The sequence below is a fragment of the Chelonia mydas genome, chromosome 10 (assembly GCF_015237465.2).
Source record: "Chelonia mydas isolate rCheMyd1 chromosome 10, rCheMyd1.pri.v2, whole genome shotgun sequence".
Lineage (NCBI taxonomy): Eukaryota > Metazoa > Chordata > Testudines > Cheloniidae > Chelonia > Chelonia mydas.
The window spans coordinates 50,590,441-50,610,810 of NC_051250.2; the positions used below are offsets into that span (position 1 = coordinate 50,590,441).

Sequence of the window (20,370 nt, forward strand, 5' to 3'; positions counted from 1 at the left end):
ACTGTGCAGGGGGCGTAGGGGGACATGGCAGAGGGCACGGCACAGCGCGGTGCCAGGGACACACTACATGGGGCATAGGGCGGGGTGCCAGGTGCACACTGTGCAGGGGGCGTAGGGGGACATGGCAGAGGGCACGGCACAGCGCGGTGCCAGGGACACACTACATGGGGCATAGGGCGGGGTGCCAGGTGCACTGTGCAGGGGGCGTAGGGGGACATGGCAGAGGGCACGGCACAGCGCGGTGCCAGGGACACACTACATGGGGCATAGGGCGGGGTGCCAGGTGCACTGTGCAGTGGGGTGTAGGGGGATGTGGCAGAGGGCATGACACAGCGCGGTGCCAGGGACACACTACATGGGGCATAGGGCGGGGTGCCAGGTGCACACTGTGCTGGGGGGTCTAGGGGGCTGTGGTGACTGTGGGGCGCTTCGCACAGCGGGAAACAAGCTGCACCTTGCCCTCTGCCGCTCGGCTCGTGGGGGTGTGGCCGGAGCACGTGGAGGCGGAGCGCAGCCTCGGTGCCTGCTACGCGCGGTCCCGCCCAGCAGGCTCAGCGCCGACGCAGAAAGGGTGGGACTGCTAGAGCTGCCCCGCCCCCTGAACTCGAGCAGAGGGAAAGCCGCGACCGGATCTCGCGAGAGTTGTCCGGTAGCCCCGCGAGATCTCACCGCCTCCCTCCCACGTCATGTTTTCTCTTTGACAAGCTGCCGCCGCTGCGGAAAGAACGCGGCTCTGGGCCGGGACTCGCCACCCCCGGACCCCGACCAGCTGCCGCTCCGCCTGGACCCCGGTAACTGACTCCCTCCGCCCCGAGTGCGAGCGGCGCGCGTCCCCGGCCTCGGCGCGTCCCCAGCCGGCAGCAGCGGGGTCGGGAGGGCCGAACCCGGCGAGGCGGGCTGGGAGGGTCGGGGCTCCTCGGCGCCGCTTCCGCAGCAGGGTTCAAAGCCCAACTGACTGCTGCCCCCTGGTCCGGCGGGGGCGGGGTTGCGCCCCCATGGCGCTGTGGGGGGCGCGAGCTGAGCCCCCTTTGGGCGGGGCGGGGCAGGGCAGGGCAGAAGGGTTAAGCTGTGTATGGGGTGGAGTGAAGGGCAGAAAATGAAGCGAAGCCAGATATTCCCCCTTCCGCTCCCCAGTTCCTGGGCCTTAGGGAGGGAAGTTTTCCCTTCAGGACTGGAGGTCTCGTCAAGTCTCTTCTTTTAGACAGTATTAAATATAAGGTACCTTTTTGCTGTATGTTGGAATGAGCTCCACAATTCCTCTAAGTGTGCGCTCATCTCATGGTAACTATGAAATGATTGTAGCATGTGCATTGCCTGTCACATGTATGTAATTCTGTGTTCTGGGCTGTTCTGGCTGTTGTCATAAAATGAAGGCAGAAATTAATCGTGCAGCCTTTTGTTAATGACATGTACGACCTTAAGTGTTGTACACATCTCCCGACCTGTTGTCTGAGTTGTGTAGCACCCTGTGGCTTGTTGGCTGGTTTCCAACTGCAGTAGAGAGAAAGTATTCACATACTTTTATTTCCAAATTATTTTTTTCATGACCTTAGTTGAATGGTGCCCTAATGGCTCATTTTGGCCTGCATGCAGCTTTTTCTATGTTCTCTAAATAGACTGCTTTTGGGGTGTGTTCTAGACATATTTGTCCTCATCTTGCACCCAACTTAGGGGGGAGCAGGGTGTTGAGGTGTAGAGCCTCCTTATCCCTGTTTGACCTGTTCTTTCCTGTGTTGATAATAACATACCTGAGCAGGTTTTCTTTTGCTGGACTGCGTAACTCATGAGTAGGGATATGATTTTGTCTCATAAATTTTGGTTAAATTTCATAGTAGAGGTGCAGGGGAAAAAAATCAAGGAAAGGGTGGAGATTGGGGGCTAGGAGAGAAGAACACTTCCACAGGCAGCTCCTGTATTGCGAGGCTGGGCCAGGTTTCCCCCCTCTGGATGTCCCAATTGGTTGCAGTGTTTATCCTTGAATCCAGTGGCTGTGGAGGTTACCAATCAATAGCAAGGGCTACTCAGTGCCTGGGAACTTGCCCAGTGTAACCTCTGGTCACAACTGCCTCTTGTGATTGACCTTCTCATCAAGCCAGTTTAAATGCCTCTATGTGGCTATAGTAGTATTCCCTGTTAGAAGGTGGGAAATGATTTACTATATTTACAAAGAGCCTACTGTGCATGAGGGTTTTTTTTTTTTTAATACTAGTGATAGGGTACATTGTCTGTGAAGATCTTTCATCCTGAAGGACCTCAGTTCTTTAGGACTCTCTCTATATCATGGAAGTTAGTGTATAAACATAGTTGTAGTATGAAATATTTGAGGCTGGAAATGCAAAAGTTAAGGTTCACAGTAACCTTAACTTGTCTACATTGTACAAACAGTACCTAATCTATCTCTCAAATACACTTGTTCCACACTGAAGTGAATAGGAATAGTGCATATAGGAGGACAGAACTGGAACCCACTGGATCTTAAAGTACAATTAATTACTATTCTAAAATACTGTTTTGGTGTAATGTAGGTGAGTAATGATTGCTATAAAATCTTATTTTTACTTCCTGACTCTGGAGCTGTTTAAAAGTGTGACTGACATTAGCTTATATTTTCATGCATTTCGGGTTTTAGAAGGAGGAAGGAGACTATCTACTGTTTTCTCTGCATACTGCCGTAGTTGGACTACGCAGCTGTAGAAACCCACAATGAAACGGGCACAAAAGCGTACAGTTCTAAACTTAGTAGCAGTTTCATGCTGCACATGAATATTAGTTTGTCAGCCAGTTATAATTGTTAAAAAATTATCACTCTTATGTAACTTAACGTTCCAAAAAAACTCTTACCTTTGGGATAATGGATGAAAAGTTTCAGCAAAAAAGAACCTTTTTTTGTTAGAAAACTCTCAACAGGATTTGAAAATTGATAACTCTACTTGCTGCAGGCTGATAAAAGATAAGGGGGTGGGAGGAACCAGTGAATTGTAGTGTGTCTGATTTGATTAAAAGACCAGTTCCCCTGCTTCCAGTGACTGGATAGAGCAAGGGTAATACAATTCTTACCACGGTTTTGTCCTGGGATCCTGCTTAGGGGCTTCATCTTTTGTGTTGGCTTCTGGTTAGTATGTGTCTGATAAACTTGAAGCCCTTTCTAGCTGTTGGCAGGGAACCCCTTGCTTCGCTTTCCCCAGACTTGGGGTGTGTGTGTATGGCAGGTGTCTCTACTGCTCAACTCTTCTCCTATTCTTTTTGCTGCTACCTTTGGATTTCTGCTACTCCTTTCTGAGTTTCAGTTCTTTGGGTAGCTCCACTACTTTTAGCTTTTCTCAAAAGCAGCAGATTACTTTGACCTCACTTCCTCCAGTTTTATGTGGGCAGATGGGTGTTTCAAGCCTTGATTATGAGCAGGTGAAAACAAGAGATTGGGTGGGGTTTAATATATTAATGATTTGTAAAAGAGGAGTGAACTTGAAGACGACACCAAGTTATTTAGGTTAGTCAAGACTAAAGAACTCCAGAGGGACCTGGAAAACTTAGGTGATGGGCCTTGTGAAGACAGATGAAATCTTATATTGGTAAGTGGAAGGAATATCTTGAATCAGGATGTCAGTAATTCACCCAACATGTACTGGTCTGTGGACTAAACCTACTAGCTGCTGTGAAAAATACTTGGCATTATGCCTTAAGGGTACACCCCCTGCAATTTAAACAAATAAAAAACTCTGTGTAAGCCTGAAAACTTGTCTTTCTTACCAACAGAAGTTGGTCCAATAAAAGATATTACCTCACCCATCTTGTCTCTCTAATATGATCAATACGGCTACAACAGTACTGCATACAAATAAAACAATTGTATATTATCACTAGGGGTGTCAAGCGATTAAAAAAATTAATCACAATTGTGCGATTAATCGCACTGTAAAACAATAATAGAATACCATTTATTTAAATATTTGTGGATGTTTTCTACATTTTCAAATATATTGATTTCAGTTACAACACAGAATACAAAGTGTACAGTGCTCGCTTTATATTTTTTGATTACATGTATTTGCACTGTAGAAAAAACAAAAATATTATTTTTCAATTAACCTAATACAAGTACTGTAGTGCAATCTCTTTATGATAAAAAGTTGAAATTACAAATGTAGAATTATGTACCAAAAAAAAACTGCACTCAAAAACAAAACAGTATAAAACTTTAGAGCCTACAAGTCCAGTCAGTCCTACTTCTTCAGCCAATCGCTCAGACAAACAAGTTTGTTAACATTTTCAGGAGTAAATGTTGCCCACCTCTTGTTTACAATAGTCACCCGAAAGCGAGAACAGGCATTCGCATGGCACTGTAGTAGCTGGCATTGTAAGATATTTACGTGCCAGATGTGTTAAAGATTCATATGTCCCTTCGTACTTCAGCCATCATTCCAGGGGACATGCATCCATGCTGATGATGGGTTCTGCTCAATAACGATTCAGAACAGTGCGGACTGGCACATGTCCATTTTCATTATCTGAGTCAGATGCCACCAGCAGAAGGTTGAGTTTCTTTTCTGATGGTTCAGATTCTGTAGTTTCCGCATCAGAGTGTTGCTCTTTTAAGACTTCTGAAAGTATGCACCACACCTTGTCCCTCTCAGATTTTGGAAGGCACTTCAGATTCTTAAACCTTGGGTTAAGTGCTGTAGCTATCTTTAGAAATCTCACATTGGTACCTTCTTTGTATTTTGTCAAATCTGCAGTGAAAGTGTTCTTAAAATAAACAACATGTGCTTGGTCATCATCCAAGACTGCTATAACAGGAAATATATGGCAGAATGCAGGTAAAACAGAGCAGGGGACATACAATTCTCCTGCAAGGAGTTCAGTCACAAATTTAATGCGTGCTTTCTTTTTTTAACGAGTGCCATCAGCATGGAAGCATATCCTCTGGAATGGTGGCCGAAGCGTAAAGGGGCATATGAATGTTTGGCATAACTGACGCGTAAATACCTTGCAATGCCGGCTACAAAAGTGCCATGTAAGTGCCTGTTCTCACTTTCTGATGACACTGGAAATAAGAAGAGGGCAGCATTATCTCCTGTAAATGTAAACAAATTTGTTTGTTTTAGCTATTGGCTGAATAAAAAGTAGGACTGAGTGAACTTTGTTTTGTGTTTGAGTGCAGTTATGTAACAAATCTACATTTGTAAGTTGCACTTTCATGACAGAGATTGCACTACAGTACTTGTATGAGGTGAATTAAAAAGTACTATTTTATCATTTTTACAGTGCAAGATCTGTCATAAAAATAATATACACTTTGATTTGAATTACAACACAGAATATCTATATCTATCTATATATATGAAAATGTAGAAAAACATCCGAAATATTTAATGAATTTCATTTGGTATTCTATTTAACTGTGATTAAAACCATGATTAATTTTTTTGAGTTAATCGCAAGAGTTATCTGCGATCAATCGACAGCCCTAATTATCACATATTCAGTTATAACATTATCAACTTTGTCTCCTCTTTGTATCTTTCTTCTTCTCCCCCATAATTTCTCCGCTGTACTAATGTTTTCTAACATTTTGGAATCAATTGCTCCCTCTTTTGCCCATCCAGTTGCCCCTCCAGACTCCCATTACCCCACATTTTACCAGACATCTAATATAGAACTAAAATGATATGTAATAAGAAAAATGTTGAGGGGAATGCCTGGGAAAGAAGCCAGAAGCCCAGCAACTGGTAGCAGGTAGGAATCTACTAGGGCAGTGGTTCTCAACGAGGTTACAGGTACCCCTGGAGATACGCAGAGATCTTTCATGGGGTACATCACATCATCTAGATATTTGCCTAATTTTACAACAGGCTAAATAAAAAGCACTAGCAAAGTCAGTACAAACTAAAATTTCATAGAGACAGTGACTTGTTTATACTGCTCTATATACCATACACTGAAATGTAAGTAAGATATTAATATTCCAATTGATTGCTTACTTTCTCATTTTTACCAGATTATAAAATAAATTTTTTTCAGTAATAGTGTGCTTTGACACTTCTGTATTTTTATTTGTGATTTTGTAAGTAAGTTTTAAATTAGGTGTAACTTGGGGTATGCAAGACAAATAAGACTTCTGAAAGGGGTACAGTAGTCTGGAAAGGTTGAGAGACTCTGTACTAGGGTGCTGTCCCTAGACTGTAAATGGTGCTCCTATCACATGCATCAGCCTCTAGGTCAGTTTTCAAACTTTTTGAGCTGAGCCCCCTCTTTGAGTTATGCCCCCCAACCTAAACAAAAAAAGACACATGCAAAAATGTGCTTGATAGCCCATTTATAAACCTAACAGAGACCTTGACACAACTTTAATTGAATTATGTACACTTGTAAATTTTAAATACACAGATACCAGGGTGGATAAAAATCAATTTTTTTAGAAACAAAAAAAATTAGATTTTTTTAAAGGTTTCTTCCTCAAAAAGCATTTATCTAAAGATCGTTTTAATTACGATACATTATAGCTTAAAGATCTCATCATGGAATAGGGATTATAAATTCTAATTCTATTGTATGAGACAATATATTCATGTAATGTTTAAGAAAGGTTTTGTAAATGAGTTCCAATAGTTCATGGATTAGAGACCCAATTTTATGGAGTTCCATGGTCTTCTGTATAGATTATTTAGGTTAATCATTCTACCCAATGGGACTCAGTGCTCGGTCTAGAAGATACCATCAGAGATGCTTAATTTTGCAGTTCTCAAACTGTGGATTTGTGTCTCCAGAGATAACATGCTTGTTAACAGCAAAAATGTTTTTAAATAAAATAGAGAGGTGAGAAATAAGACCTCAACCCTATTGTCCCTCTGCAAATTTGTGTACACAGATTCAATCCCTAACCTCTCTCTAAAAGTGCAAAGTTTCAAAAAGTTCAATGACTAGAAGATTTTGTTGGGGGTGGAATAGATCTGGACAAGGAGAAGAAGTCTGGAGATAAATGTGAGAAGGGACAGGCAGTAGAAACAAAAGTGAAACTGTTTGAGCAGCACATTCCAGAAGTCCTGAGGTCTTTCTGAGTGTAGCCTTCATTGATTTGAGATCTACCATACTATTCTCTCACTAGAATGGAAAACCTATAATGGCAGCAGGCCATAAGAGACCCAGTTTGGGAATATTTTAATGAAGTTCCTCTACCTGCGGTAAGACAGGCATGCGTGAAAAATGCAAACAGTGCAACAAAGAAATGCAAGGCTTGGTTGCCCAAATGAAACAACATCATGAGAAGTGTTCCTTCTCAGGAGGAAGCTGCTTTGAAGATGATGAAAGGAACATGTCTGAACATGCAGGATCTTCAGGTTGGTAAACGTTTTTATTTCATACATTCTTAAGGACTGCCTGTCTTCCTTTCTGGACTATTCTTGAATTCTCATGTTTGAGCAAAAAATATAGTTGTTACTCAATGGTACTGTGGCGGGTTCGGTCACAGAGACCCCCTTGGGACTGTCATCTGACGTGCTGAAACTACCTCTGAGCCCGTTTTCCCTGCCAGCTGGTGACTCCAGAACCCTGTCTTGTTGAGCCAGACATGCTACTCCACTGCAACACAGACCCAGGGTCTGAACCACGCCCCCAAACCTGCAGACGTTAACCAAAACTGCTCAGCAGGTTTCCTATCTCCAGCACCCAACTCCCAATGGGATCCAAACCCCAAATAAATCTGTTTTACTCTGTATAAAGCTTATATAGGGTAAACTCATAAATTGTCCGCCTTCTATAACACTGATAGAGAGAGATGCACAGCTGTTTTCTCCCCCAGGTATTAATCACTTACTCTGGGTTAATTAATAAACAAAAGTGATCTTATTAAGTATATAAAAAAGTATGATTTAAGTGGTGTTAAGTAATAACAGACAGAACAAAGTAAGTTACCAAGCAAAATAAAACAAAACATGCAAGTCTAAGCCTAATACATTAAGAAACTGAATACAGGTAAATCTCAGTCTTAGAGATGTTCCAATAAGCTTCTTTGACAGACTAGACACCTTTCTAGTCTGGGCACAATTCTTTTCCCCTGGTACAGTTCTTGTTAGTTCCAGCTCAGGTGGTAACTAGGGGATTTCTCATGACTGGCAATCTCCTTTGTTCTGTTCCACCCCCTCTTACAGCTTTGGCCCAAGGCGGGAATCTTTTGTCTCTCTGCATCCCCACCCCTCCTTCTAAATGGAAAAACACCAGGTTTAAAATGGATTTCAGTACCAGGTGACATGGTCACACGTCCTGTTAGACCCCAAGCTGCCATTCTTTCCGGCCTAACTCACATAGACACAGGAAGGCTTACAAGTAAACCGAGCCATTTACAACCAATTGTCCTGGTTAATGGGAGCCATCATTAATGGCCCACACTTAGAATAGTTACATTAGGACTTTAGAGTAATACATCATATTTCCAGCTTCAGATACAAGAATGATACATTCATACAAATAGGATGAACACACTCAGTAAACTATAAGCTTTGTATGATACCTTACAAGAGACCTTTTGCATGAAGCATATTCCAGTTACATTATATTCACGCTCATTAGCATATTTTCATAAAACATGTAGTGCAGCATCACAGGTACTATCATTTTAGATCCAGTTGAGATAAAAAAATAAATAGCTGAAATAGGCAGATCTTCCTTTTACAATTTCACCTTTAAAGTAGTACTGAGTGTCAGTGAATGCAATGAGGCATACTAAATGCGCAGTATGGTAATAATAATTAAATAACTGCATTGATTTACTTTGTTTAGGAGAATCCATCCTCAACATACAGGATTCTGAAGACTATCCACCTTCAAGATCACCATTTATTTTCTATAGTTTGAGTTATCTGTCAATGATAGTGTTTCAGTCACATCATATGTGTCACATAGCTACAGTATATCACCTGCAGAAAAAAGAAAAAAAAATCTCCATCATCCAGAAACAATCATAGATAAGTTTGTGATAAGAACCAGCAGATTAGAAAAAGAGGTAATTGATGAAAAAATTGCCTGGTTTGTTTATGCAACAAACTCTCCTTTCCGTATGATTGAGAACCCACACTTAATTAACATGGTTCAGTCATTAAGACCAGGATGCAGTCCACCCAGCAGAGCAGAAGTCGCAGGCAAATTGCTGGATAAAGTGTATGAAAGAGAAATTGAGCAGTGTGCCAAAGGACTAGAAAAATTGTTAACCTGAGTCTTGATGGGTGGAGTAATGTCCACAATGATCCTCTTGTGTGTGCTTGTGTGACAACAGAAGAAGGGAATGTCTTCCTTATAGAAACAATTGATATATCAGGAAATGCACACACAGCAGAATATTTACAAGAAGTAGCAGTAAAAGCTATAACAAACCTTGAAAAAAAATTCAAATGTCTAGTATGCAGCTTGGTCACAGACAATGCTGCAAATGTATCCAAGATGAGAAGAAATTATTTAGAAGAGAGAGAAGAGAGTCACAAGCTAATAACATACAGTTGCAGTGTTCATTTGATGCACCTCCTAGCCAAAGACTTCAGTGTTCCAGAAATAAAGACTAATGTTGAAATTGCAAAATACTTCCGTAACAACCACTTTGCAGCAGCTGCTCTGAAAAAAGAGGGAGGAACCAAGCTAACTCTTTCACAAGACGTGCGATGGAACTCAGTAGTGGACTGTTTTGAGCACTATATCAAGAACTGGCCTAATCTGATGACAGTTTGTGAACAAAATCATGAAAAAATAGATGGCACTGTCACAGCCAAAGTTCTCAAAATTGGGCTTAAGAGAAAGGTTGAACACATACTGAGTACCCTGAAGCCTATTTCTGTAGCCTTGAACAAAATGCAGGGAAATAGCTGTTTTATTGCTGATGCTGTTGAAATTTGGAAGGAACTGAATGCGATCTTAAAAAGAGAAATATGCAATGATGGAGTTAAATTACAAGCATTAAAAAAACAAATGGGACAAGCACCATCTGCAGCTCACTTTCTTGCAGGTATTCTCAATACTTGGTACCAGGGTCAAACCTTCTCCTCTTCAGCTACTGGATGTCGATGTCATAGCCAACTCAACTATCATCCCTCCATAATGCCAACTATAATAAACTTCAGAGCTAAGGGTGAGCCATTCAAGAAATATGTTTGTTGATGATTTAAAGAAAGTCACACCAGTGAACTGGTGGAAGTCACTTAAGCGCTTGGATTCAGAGACTGTTGAAGTGATAATCTCACTTTTAACAGCAGTAGCTTCTTCTGCTGGTGTAGAAATAATATTTTCTTCCTTTGGACTAATTCATTCCAAATTGAGAAATTGTTTGGGACCTGAAAAAGCAGGAAAGCTTGTTTTCCTTTTCCAGGTTATGAACAAACAGGAAAATGAAGGTGAAGATGACTGTTAGCTGTGGAAGCCAATATTTTAAGTTTCTTGTGTTGAGCTGGCTGATGTAGTCGATTTAACTTTTTTAAATATTTCATTTAACTATTTTAGTTCAAAACAATTTTAACAAAAACAAACCTGATTTTAAAAAACTTGAATGTTTAACTCAATTCAAAAAATTATATGCTTGTTTTGTTAAAATGTTATGTTTGCTGTTGAAGAAAAAAATCCAGAACACACAACATTGTTGTTTTAGTTAAATAAAACAGTTTAAATCTCTGTCTGGTGATGTTCTCCTAATACAGCATGCCAAGAAAATCCTCCCAATATTAATGATTAACCTGTTGAATTGGAGATAGTTCACCTCCCAATGACTTCATAAATATCTGTTTCAGTTACCTTTGGTCAGTGGTCCCCAACCTTTCTGTGGGAATAACATATTGCTATTGCATATTGCTATTCCCAGAGGACTGTGGCGGGTGCTGGACACAATGCCGCCGAGAAGCGGCAGTGGCAAGAAGCACTGCCGCCGAAATGCCGGCGAGAAATGGCAACGTTTCTTGGTGGCATTTCGGCGGGCGGTGTCCTGTGGGCGCCCAAAAATGCCCCGGCAGGCGCCATGGCACCCATGGGCACTGTGTTGGGTACCACTGCCTTTGGTAAATGAAATAACGAAACAATCATTCATTTTCTGGTATAGCTGTAAAACTAATCTGAAAAGTTTTCAAAATACTATACATTTTTAAAGTGATTTATGTACCTTCTAAAAATGAAACCTACATCTATCTCTGAGTTGTGAAGAATATGTATTAAGGTTATAACAACCAGCAAGAATGCACTTTTATGTAGAAATCTATGATTAAATTGAGTCTTCCTAACTAGTGATTTAAATCAATCAATTTGATTTAAATCAAATCCACCGTGACAGATATTTACCAATTAATGTGAAGAGTGTGCCTGTTTCTCGGCAGACAGTTTATAAATTTGTGGGGAGATTTTTGAAACTGACACTCTGAGGTTGTCCTCCACTTCCAGGCTCAAACAGTACTTTGTCTTTAGCGCAGCAAGTGCAGAGAGTCTGATTTCGCACAAATAAGATGAACCAAACGGTAAAAGAATTTTGATCGTGCCCTTTTTGACAAAGCTGGATATTTTGAACCAACTTTCAACCCAAAGTCCCCCAAATACTGTTTTTTAAATTAAATGTCCAGTGTCCTATCACTCTGAAGAGCAGTCAGCTTCTCCTGAATGCCATTTGAGAGATGGGACAGGGTCTATGCCTCAGCTAGAAAAGGTTGGAAAATCCAGTCATTCAGGGGTGCATTTCCTTTGGGAAAATATCCAAACTGGCTCTGAGACAAGTCAAGTGATTCTTGATTGGGTTCTCAACACTCAATAGTTCAGATTCTGTTTAGTTAATAGTGTCAGGTAACAACAGGAATGGAACACTTAAACCAGTTTCAATCTTCGTTTTCCAGCGAATGTTTCTCTTGAATGCTGATATCTTGTTGTGCAGGTCAAAAATAGTACTTTCCGCTCCTTGTGATGAGAAATTTAGAGAATTCAGTTTGTCAAAAATATCAGCAAGGTAAACCAAAAGCACAAAACAGTGGGGATCATACAGTGTCTGTGTTGCTGAAATTCAAATCTACTAGAAAAAAATCGGACTTCGTTTCAAGTTCATAAACATGTTGCAACACTTTCCATCCGGGTAGACAACTGACTTCAATGTGAAACAAAAAAAAATCACTTCACTATATCAATATAGTAGAAACAGTACAACCTCCCTCACACTCCCCAGTGTCGGTGCAGTTATATTAGTGTCAAGATTCATTAGACTGACATAGCTTATTCCCCTTCCTGTCTATCAATAAGGGTTTGTCCACATGTGAAAGCTTTTTTTTTTTCCTGTATAAGTTTGTTTCCACACAAGATTTTAAAATTTACCTGTCATCTTATCTATCTTCTTCTTTCCAAGTGACAGAACTATTTTGGAATGAGTTATGCTGGTATAAGGTTCATGTGGACGCATCCCTATTTTGGATTAACTATATACTTCTGGCAATTGTCCCCCTTCTCTACCACGGGACATTGCTTCACATCTGGATCAGTCTCCGTTTACATGTGTGCTCTTTGCTGCGCCAGGGTCACCTTGACTGGATGTTGCCTCTCTGTTTAAATGTTGACACACACCCAGGTTTACCCCTTTTGAGATTCCAGTTTATGGTGAGTTCATACCCCCAGAATCACATACTCATTATAGCAGCCAGGCCCTGTGCCTCTATGTGGTCCTGTTGGGAGGTCTGAGCTTTCTTGCCCTTTTAGGAGAGGGGCATGTCCAGTCGTATCTTAACAGCAGTCACCAGAATATCAAGAGAGGAGTGGCTATTTGAGCAAAGGTGGGAGATGGGTCACTCCTGGGACAAGTCCCAAAGCAAAGGAACTCTAGCAGAATTCTAAAAAATCAGACCAAAACAAAACCTCCAGTAATGCTCTCACTACCTCCACTTATTCTGAGGAACTGGACTAGATTTTTGCTACAGTGGACACAACCAAACCTTGGCATGGTGTTCTGGATAGTTTGGTCACAGCACCAGAAGGCCACATTAAGGAATCATGGACCCCAACTGGGAGATTTCCCCAGATAGCCAAGACCTCTAGCACGCCAAACTCAGAAGCAGCAACGGTGCCAGAGATGTCTCCCAAAACTCAGGCAGAGAGACAGCCTGAAAGTGCTGTGGAGGGGACGACTTCTAATTAGTAGTAGTTGCTGTATTACAATACAACTATATGGAGGAACTAAACAATTTTTGTTCTGGGTACTGGCTGGCCACTGTCTTGTTGGGTGTGCTCCACTTGCTTGGGTTTTATTCTTCCGCCCTGTGTGCTCAAAATGACATGTATGCCAGAGACTTTAAGATTCAAAGTATTGTTTTTCTGAAATATCAAATCTCACACCCACTGACTGAATGTGGTGACCTTCAGATGGCAGTTGTCACGTGCTCTACATATTTTGGGGAACTCTCATGTTGGTAGTCCACCACTGCAACTCCAGGTGAAATCTGTACAGATTTTTAGGAAAGTAGCTAAACCACTGTTGGTTATCCCAGTTCTGCATCAGTGTCCAGTCACAGCACTCAGTGCTAATTGGCTGAGCCCAGACACAGTATTCCAGTGAGTGAAGCTGCTCCAGGAAAATGTCATTCAGAAATAACTGTTCTCTCATCCTACTTCTCCTTTAACAGTTTCCTTGCGATGTTACTATGGCTGTCTCTTAACTCCTCCATAGCAATCCAGCTGTGTAACTGCCAATATATTTAGAGCAGCCTGTTCATATTAATGATTATCAGGATCGACGCATCCAGGAGTTTGAATATAGTGCTGGCTTGCAAAAGCCAGATGAATGATTGGATGACATGAGGAATGAATAATGGGGGTCAAAGAGAGGCCCAAGTCCTGGAATTCCAGCAGGTTCTGGTAGATATCCCAAAACAAACCATGAGAAAAATCCCAGCATGCATAGATCCTGGTGGTGAAACATTACATCATAGGATATCTACCCAGAATGCTGTGTGCATATTTCAGAAAAATGTGGAGTTGTGTGGACTCAGTGATTCAACAGGGAAGTAGCTTATGCTGGCCTAAACAAATCAGTGTGGATGCACTCTTTTGTGATGATACCTATATTGTTAAAGTGGAAAAACACATACCTGTGTATACAGCCCTTAAGCGATACTGGTATAAGGCATCTTTTATGCTGATGTAACTAGCTCCGTGCTGGAGGGGATTGTACTGGTAGAACTATTTTGGTTTTTAAAAAGAATCACATCCCTAATCAAAATTGTTATAATGATACAAAATCTGTGTGTGGACCAGGCCTTAAATCCTCAGCCTGTTTTCCTTTTGGAAGGGGTTGGGGGAGAAGCAGCATTTGCTTTGCTCTCCCCCTCCCCCCTTCCCCCCATTCAGATCTCTGGACTGCTAGAAGTGTAGAGTACACTGTTTTGTCCTTCCTCCTTTCTCATCCTCCTGGCTGCTGCAGGAGGATGTCTTTTTGTTGATCTATCGCTTTTCCAGTCTGTTTTTAAATCTGCTCATAGTTTTAGCAACAAGCGTCAGTGTGAAATTGACCTCATTCTTGTTGTTTTCACTGCTGCTACTGTGGTTCTGAAGGGTAGCACAGAAAACAGATATGATTATTCAGTTTTCAGTTTGCTGTAGCTTGGCAAAACTATGAGCAGCAGTGACGGCACTGGAGCTGTCTGAAGACTATATTTTGCAAAATAGTATTAATCAGTTTACTCTTGGTTCACATTTGGAAAATTATTTTAAGAAAGTTTTTTTTAATGAAAGCATAGGCCTTAGGTATGTGAGAAGTACAACTTTTCTGTGTAGACGTGGCCTTAGATTTTACACAGTTTTTTGACACTTGTAAGGGAAAGATTGCTGCTACTCAAGGGCAAATTGGAGGATGAATTCTTCAGTACTTGATTTGAACTAATCGAACATGTTGTTGGGTTCTGTACTAACAACCATTCAGGAAAAAGACCTGGGTGTCATTCTGGATAGCTAACTACAAACATCTGCTCAAAAATAAGAAATCAGTCCATTAATAATGGCTGGTTGGAGGGGTATATGAGTATGGAACACTCTGCAGCTTTTTTTATAGATAAATATATAACAAATTCCATAACTGATCATATCAGTGTCCTCTGTGTGTCATTTGTCATCTTAGATTGAAAATCCTTGGAGCAGGGACTGCATAACTTTCCATATTGCCACAGGGAGGCCCAAATTCTGATTGGGGGCATTTATGCACTACTGCAGTTTAAAAGTATGTAATTAGGTAGTATAAAGATTAGGATAGAAAATAGCTTTGAAAATATTATACCATCATAAAAACCACTGCTTATTCTCAATGGAATGCTGTATTCAGTTTTTTATACTATCTTAAATATAACATGTAGCATAAAAAGGAGCCCAGAGAGGGCAACCTAAATGATCAGAGGCTTGGAAAGAATTCCATATGAAGAGAATAATAAGATTTTGGACTGTTTAGAGAGAGGAGATTAATAAGAGGGGACATGATTTAAATATATAAAATAATGGTGCCGAAAAAATAAATGGTGTGCTCCCATTTGTCTTGTCTCATCATATAAAAGCAAGCGAATGTTGAATGAAGTGAAAAAGCAACAAATGTAAAACTGACAAAAGGAGCTACTTACAACATAACTAGCTGGTGGAACTTGTTTTGCCACAAGATAGCAATTAGGCCAAGAATTTAGTAAAATCCTAGATAAGGCTTATACGCTCATTGGATAATGGAATCATCCATGGTTATGTTAGTTAAGGTAAGAATATTTTATAAGGAATATAAACTCATGCTTCAGGGCATAAGACAACTATTGACTGAGGTGGGGTGTCAGGAAATTTATTTTCCTTGTGGGCAGGTTATTCCATAATTGTTCACTTTAAGGGTTCTTGCACCTTCTTACCTCTCAGGTACTGGCCATTGTCAGACATGATATTAAATTAAATGAATAACTGGCCTGATCCAATATGGCAGTCTTTGTATTTCACTATCATTAGATGTTACTATTGTATGAAAAAGCTCCTCCAAACCCTGTTAATGTATTAAGATTTCACAGTAAAAATCAGTGGGGGAAATGTTAAAATTTGGGTTTCTATTAGAGCATTTCTGTAGGAATGTTAATATGTCATGTTACACATCTGTATGCTTTTGGGGACGTGAAAGGTGGTAATATGTTCCTTGTTTTTTCCGATTAAATGTATATAGAAATATTATTATAGTCAGAAAAGTGACTACAATTGGCACTTTGTTTTACTCCAGAGAAACTCTGAATTTTGTGCACTTAATGTGATTGTTTGCTTTAGGGATGAAAAAGCAGCTTTTACCAACTTTTACTCCTGTTAGTACTGTAGGGTCACTACAGCTTTGGAAGAATGAGTTGGATTGTTAGTGAATTAACTACATTCTGACTGCAAAATCTTTTACTTGTGATGCAATAGCCAGAAAGAGCCCAGCTTGACTTTCAGGCCCCATCTGCAAAAAATATTTCTCGCTGTTTCAGATACAAATTAAATTCTACTCTTAGCAACAATAAGTGCTGTTATGCACCCTGGCTGCTGCCTGTTTTAAATAAAATGTCCTCTAATCTTGCTCAGAGCATGACTAATGGACATAGCACTTAAAATACTGGCAACGTGGTCTGCACTAGGTAGGACTGCTAATGTTGCCAACACTGATGGAGCTGAACTGATGTGAACTGGAAAAAACTGCATCAATAAATTCACACTGAAGAATTAAACTTTTGAAGAATTTATCTGCTATAGACAAACTCTGATTATAGGTTACAATGCTGGATGTTAGGAAAAATTTCTTATAATGGAACAAAGTTGATACAGACTTCCAGAAGACAACCATAGAATTTAGTCATGCATTTTTCACAGCCACTTTTCAGCATGCATAATTATGCTTTCATGTTAGTATTTCCGGCCTTTGATTTTAACTATACAGCTTTTAATGCTATTACATTAGCAGTTTTTTGCATTTTTATCAAAAATAACTTTAAATGTAGGCAATCTTTTTTATTTTAATCATGTAGCTGTTTGTAGGCTTTGTAATTATCTCACTGAGATGAGATGGTGTGGGAGGGACTCTTCTGTTTGGAAGTGTTCTGCTGGCTTACATTGATGGCTATATTTTGCAATGAAGGGTGTTTGTGTGTGTTTAAGGAAAGCTTAGATTTTGTAACAATGCTGTAGAGAATCTAAAATTGCAGGATCTGTAGTTTTTATAAATTTGTGCAATTCTACTATTTTTTAAAGCAGTTTTTAAAGTTTCCCTTTATCAGGGACTCTTAATAGTTGTATGGAGGCTATCCCAACAGCAGTGCTTGTCCTTGCTTGACCCCTGCGTTGGTCAGACTGGGTTAGAATGAATGTGTAGTGATGTGGGGCTTCATTAAATTATAGCTCTGTTTAAAATCTTAGTAGTTGTCCACTGAGCATACCAGATATTCCGTCCCCAAGTCAAGCAAAGGTGCTACTATTCAGTTTATTTACTTCGGTTCCCAGCCATTGTCTGGTCACATGGTGCTGCCTTCTCCTTGTTTGCAGCTGCCAGATCAATATAAATGAAAGTAAAGATACTTTTATATCTGTTTGCTTTTTCCCTGAACTACTCCTGTAGTTGCCACATGAATGTTATGTCATGTGGAGAGAAGGGAAGTGGCTGTGTTATGAATGAGGGGAGTGTCCTGGGTAGCAACAGATGGAAGGGGAAATGGCCCGCAAAAACACTCTCAGAAACATGGCCCACTCTCTGAAGACATTTGACAATCCCTGTCTTAAAAAATAGAATAAAATGAATAAATTAGAATAAAAGGGAAAGGTAATTAGTGTTGTTCACAAGACAGCACCTGATGGCTTGCATCCACCGTCTCAGAGAAGCAAAATACCTAGGCTGAGCTACAGCAGGCCAGGGAGGGGAAGTTAAGGAACAGCTCCTGTTATGTCTTCACCTCACTCCCTTGGTGCATCTAATCTAGTCACATCAGGGCTTCTCTTTCCACCAATCCCATGTCCATCTCTGGGTCAGGGCAAGAGCTGTAGTTGCACAGGTATAACTCCGTGTGGATACTTAAATTCCTGAATAAGACTGTCGTCTTCTGGTTTGTTTGTTCTGTATTGCTTCTGAAGTGAAGGGACATTCAGGAATGTGTGTGTCCACATAGAGTTATACAAGTATAACTATACTGGCAGAACTATACCAGTATATGTATGCTACTAATGTCCCCTGTGTACACAAGCCCTCAGAGTTCATTTGTCGAGCAGTCTTTCAGTTTTTCATAGACTGTGGTTTAGTGTACACAGCAGTCCTTAAAAATACTTTGCATTATTCCTTTTCCTTGGCTTGTACCCTCCTTGTTTATATGGGCTTTATCCCTTAACATTACTATTTTAGACACAAAGGCATATTTTGTATCAGTACAGAGATAATGATTTTTCAATTACATCTTTGAGAATAGTCATACAAAACTGTCGTGAAAAATTACATGACTACCCTTTGCCTTGATTGATTGGTTGGGGGGAAGTGGGATTTTACTTTCCTGTCAAAAAGTTACTTTTGGAAAGTGAAACTCTGCAAGTCTGGACCAGTTTTAGATACATCTTTTACATTGAACCTGATATTTAACGAAGTTTGGTATTGCTTAATTTCTTTTTGTAAAAATCAACATAACAGACTCCAGAGGGCTTAGAATTTTCTAGTGTGTAACTGTGCTTAACATGAACTGGACAATGACTTTGTTAGACGTATGCAAAACAGTCTTTAGCCTCATACTTGAAAGCAGCTTGCTTGTTTTTTCAGGCTGAATGATGGCTTCATATTTTCCAGACACACACACAAATTTGTCATCTTTCTGTAATATTCAGTTTATATTCTGCAATAAAGATGTCGGCACTGTCTTTGTTAAGGAAGTTTTCACCAGTCTGATTGTCACTATAATTATGATGATGCAAAGGCCTAATGTAGATGCACTGGTGCATGCTTATCTTACTGTATTAAGCTACATGGGTGCAAGTCTGATTTTGGGGCAGTTACACTAATGTGAATTTCCTTAATGTGTGCAAGGCTTTAGAATGAACTCACTCTTCACTTTTCTTTTTCAATGTTTTTTTGTCTTTTTTAGGACCAGAAGAATTATTAGATATAATTTAAAGTCTCTGTGTATTATAACTAGCTGCAGAAGAACTTAGTGTTGTCCTCTGAGAATAACCATTTTACCATTACTAGAAAAATAAGGTTAGCGGTAGAAGAATGCCTGTGTTTTACTATTTGCATACAACTTTTTAAGCAGGGAATCTAGGTTAGTGTTATGTGATTTGTCACAGCTTCGGGGTGACTGCACCTCTTTTCCCCCATATAGTCCACCAAGGACACCCACTCTAGCTGGCACTTCTCTTGAGCAGAGACTGGCATCATACTCCCTCTTGACCCCAGAGTTTTTTCAGACTGCACAGTTCCCTAACTACACTGATATTTCCCAGAAAGCCAGACTGCCTAAAAGGCCAGTGTCTGGGTATAGTCTCTGGAGAGAAAGTAAAGTGCAGTGTATTGCCTGCTTGATAAATTACCATACAGCTCTATAATCAAGCACATTTATTCTTAAGGTGAAAGTATTACAGCGAAAACATATTAAAAACAATAAAAGAACCTAATGCATGCTGGAAAACTTATCAAAGATAACCTCTCATAGGTGTTGATTCTTCAAAACCTGTACTGGGTTTTCACTGTGGTTACAAGTTCATAACTTTGTCAGATTCAGAACCAGAACCCTGGCTGGACAGTTGAGTGTTTTCTTTATACAGCTCTGGCCTTTGATTTCCAGTTTCTGGGAACAGTAACACACAAGACCAACTCCTTGGGGCATAGTTTAAAAAAAGATTGAGCTTTTGCACAACGCAGCAGTTTGTATTAACCTCTCCTTGAGTGAGTGTTCCCCAGGAAATCCACTTCATACTTATTGTTCCAGAAGCCCATTCTTGTCTGGAACATTTTCAGTATAGTCCTTTGAACTCCCAGGCCTCACATCACATCTCTGCCTTAGAGAGGTTACATACAATCCTGGCCCACAATAATATATAATTTTTTTTTTTCATTTAATACAAGGTACCCCAAAGATGATTAAACTTAATTCAATAATGTCTCCCAGTGATATTGCAGGAAATCGTCATATCTGTCGCAGTGATTATCTTAGTTGTAGCACATTATGCTATATCATTATTTTAGCACCTTCCATTCTAGAGGAAAATCACTTCACCTATCAGAAATCCAGCCGCTCCTGGGTAGAATGATGCAGCTATCTTTACATGTGCACAGGGACACGACTTAACAATTTATACAGGAAATGTGAGGTGGTCTTCGGGTATCTGTAAGCTTGAAAGCTTGTCTCTTTCACCAAAAGAATTGGTCCAATAGAA

The 20,370-nt window shown here is 40.3% G+C and overlaps 1 protein-coding gene across 13 annotated transcripts in view; it reads left to right on the forward strand.

Annotated features, from left to right (window-relative positions):
* Positions 1-568: 568 nt before the first annotated feature.
* HERC1 (HECT and RLD domain containing E3 ubiquitin protein ligase family member 1) overlaps positions 569-20,370 on the forward strand; it is a 213,958-nt gene continuing 194,156 nt past the window's right edge. For 7 of the 13 annotated variants that reach the window (XM_037911293.2, XM_037911298.2, XM_037911295.2 and 4 more), the window contains exon 1: positions 628-791. The gene's annotated coding sequence lies outside the window, so the exon portion shown is untranslated. Of the gene's footprint in view, positions 792-20,370 lie in introns of all 13 variants that reach the window. The other 6 variants (XM_037911292.2, XM_037911297.2, XM_037911294.2 and 3 more) reach the window with 3 other exon arrangements.